The following is a 3,636-nucleotide window of genomic DNA, read 5'->3' as shown; positions in this document are numbered from 1 at the left end:
GGGCCACACATAAAATACACTAACAATAACAATAGCTGATGAGGAAAAAAAAAATGGAAAAAAATCATAATGTTTTCAGAAAGTTTATGAATTTGTGTTGGGCTGCATTCAAAGCTGTCCTGGGCCACATATGGCCCTGGGTTGGACAAGCTTGATTTAAAGTATACTGGAGGATGTGCCTAGGCTATGTGCTAATACTACACCATTTTGTATGAGAGACTTGATCATCTGTGGATTTTTGTATTTGTAAGGGGTGGGGGTCCTAGAATTAATCCACCATGAACACCAGGAAACTACTATAAATGTGTGTGTGTGTGTGTGTGTAAAGAGATTTACTCTAAGCTGTTGGCTCACAGGATTACAGTTACAGAGGCTGAGAAATCCCACAGTCTGCCCTCTGCAGGCTGGAAACCCAAGAAAGGTGTAGCTTAAAGACCTGAGGGCCAGAGGGCTGGTGGTATAGATCCAAGCACAGCCTGAAGCAGGCGTCCCCAAACTTTTTACACAGGGGGCCAGTTCACTGTCCCTCAGACCGTTGGAGGGCCGCCACATACTGTGCTCCTCTCACTGACCACCAATGAAAGAGGTGCCCCTTCCTGAAGTGCGGCAGGGGGCCGGATAAATGGCCTCTGGGGGCCGCATGTGGCCCGCGGGCCGTAGTTTGGGGACGCCTGGAAGGCTTGAGAACCAGTACTGCGGAAGGCAGGAGATCAATGTTCCAGCTCAGGCAGTCAGGCAGAGAATGAGCAAATCCAACCTTTGTCTGCCTCGTCCTCTCTCCAGATCCTCAATGGATTGAGGATGCCCACCGGCATTGGAGAGGGCCTTCTGCTTTCCTCATTCTACCAATTCAAACACCTTGTCCAGAAACACTCTCATAGACACGCCAAGAGATAAGGCGTCTCCAGCTCTCTGAGGGTCCAGCCAAGTTAGCGCATGAAATCAACCAGCACAACGGGCTTTCCCTCAGTTTCTGCTATCAATCTTTGCCTCAAACCCTGGCTTCCATCTTCGTTTGGTCTCCAGGCTCCTCCAATACTGGGGGACATCAGTCTGGCTGCTGCACGTGTACACCCTGGAGTTAACACCCTGGGGGTACTGGTGGATGCATGCTCCTGCCTCTCATCCTTCGGCAGACAATTCTGAAAGGGGAGTTCCCAGTGATTTTCCCCTACCTCCATTGCCTACAGAGATGACCTCAACAACTTTCATGTAGGCCTTTTCTCCTTTCCTGTCTTATTCCTCTTGCATATTTACCCTAATCCTTGGAGTGGCTTCCCAAATCAAGTACCTGAGCAAAGTCTTTGTCTCAGGCTTGCTGTTCAGGGCAACTCAACATAAATCATGCTATGAAATCATCTTCAGCAAAACTAGTTTCCCCAACAAAAACAAATCACTGAATCACATTAGCCTTTGCTTTCACCTCCACAAAATGAAGGCATTAGACGGATCCCTTTGATTCTCATTCTTTCACGTATTCCCTCGCCCACTCATTTTTCTTGCATGCATTTATGTATTGTTTTGTTCACTCATTCATTTTTATTCTGCATTTATCTATCCATCAACTCCATCTCTCTGTAATTCACTTTTTTATTTATTCATCTATTCATCCATTTGTTCATTTATCTATTTCTATTGTTACATATTTTTCATGCATTTAATCACTTACCCACTGAATTTCAGTCACTAATTCTTTTATTCATCTACTTATTTTTATCCATCCATTAATTTTTTATTGATTCATTCATTTTCTTTCATTCACTGTTTCATTCATTTATTCTTTATGCTTTAATTTTGTCTTATAGTCATTTAAAATAATCATCCTACCTTTCTTTCTTTTTCCCTCTTTACTCCTTTTAGTTCTCTCTTTTCTTTCTTCTATACCTGGTTACTAAGAATCTACTAAAATACCAGCCAGCAATATATCATTACTTGAAATAACACTGCTTAGCGAATAATCCCTTCTGTGAATCAGAGATACATTACAAGAGATCCTCGAGGGTGAAAAACAGTGTGGGCCCCACACACTGTAAAAGGAGAAATACCTATCTGTATATATATCCCCAGCTCAGGTAGCAGCACATATTTCTAATAGAGATCCACTCTATTTAATCATTTTTGTTATTTATTAAAGCCATAAGGAGTCTTATTTTAGCTATTGAAGAAATAAAATAATTTCTGGTAATTCTTAGCTGTGTAAGAGTTATTAAACAGCTTTATGGGAGTGCATACTCATATCATTTAAATGTTTATAAATCTGAAAACCAGAGCAGTACCAAATTGATAATGGAAAACAAAATGTAATTGGAACATGTTTCCACCCAAGAGAAAAATCTCATTATCAAAAGTATCTATTAAATAACCTTCCTGCAATATGTGTGACTCCTTGAATATTTTTATGAATATATATTTGTTATTAAGTCTACGTGTATACACACACATATTGTGCGTACTTTTAATTTTATGCATACTTTTATATAAACATATATATATATCAATATATGTTTAATTACAAATAGATGCCCAAAAAAGTTTTATAAATATATATATATATATATATATATATATATATATATATATAAAATGATAAAAACAAAGTGTTTAAAGTTGAGCATTGTAATCAACAGACTCACAATATTATGGTGGTTCTTTTTTTTTTTTGAGACAGAGTCTGGCTCTGTCGCCAGGCTGGAGTGCAGTGGCGCAATCCTGGCTCACTGCAACTTCCATTTTCCAGTTTCAAGCAATTCTCCTGCCTCAGTCTCCCGAGTACCTGAGACCTCAGGCACACACCACCACACCCAGCTAATTTTTTGTACTTTTAGTAGAGACGGGGTTTCACCATGTTGGCCAGGTTGGTCTCAATCTCTTGACCTCGTGATCCGCCCGCCTTGGCCTCCCAAAGTGCTGGGATTACAGGCGTGAGCCACTGTGCCTGGCTATGGTTGTTCTTTATTCAAGTTAGTGAACTGGTAAATTAGCAATGGAAGGTTTCAAATATTCATCGACATCAACGACCATGTTGTGTTTACACTCACACCAGACACAATCCACATGCTTTAAGGAATGAGGTACAATGTGTGTGCATGATTTTCCAACGTTTTACAATGGAAATTGTAAAAAAATCTTATTTATCATTAATATTTATTATATATATACTGAAAATGACAAACAGCATCATTTAGACCCACTCTGCTTAATCATTTTTTGGTTATTCGTGAAGGCCAGAAGAAGTCTTATTTTAGCCACCGAAGAAATAAAATAATCTCTAGCCAGGTAATTCCTAGCATAATCAATTATTATAAAGTAAACACCCTTGTAACTAGCATTCAGTTAAAAAAAAAATGTTTGCCAGGATCCCTGGGTGATAGAGATCCTCGAGGGTGAAAAACAGTGTGGGCCCCACACACTGTAAAAGGAGAAATACATATATGTGTATATATCCCCAGCTCAGGGGATATATATACATATCACAATGGATAATATGATTCAATGATTTGTTTTTGGTGGGGAAACTAGAACTCAGTTTTGCTGAAGATGATTTCATAGCATGATCCCAGGTCCTCCTTCCTAATCACAGCTGTCTCCTGCTTCTACGGTAATTATCTCCTTCCCTTCCTTTAGCTGTTACAATCA

The sequence above is a fragment of the Saimiri boliviensis genome, chromosome 8 (genome assembly GCF_048565385.1).
Source record: "Saimiri boliviensis isolate mSaiBol1 chromosome 8, mSaiBol1.pri, whole genome shotgun sequence".
Classification (NCBI taxonomy): Eukaryota; Metazoa; Chordata; class Mammalia; order Primates; family Cebidae; genus Saimiri; species Saimiri boliviensis.
Note: the sequence above shows the minus strand (reverse complement) of the source record.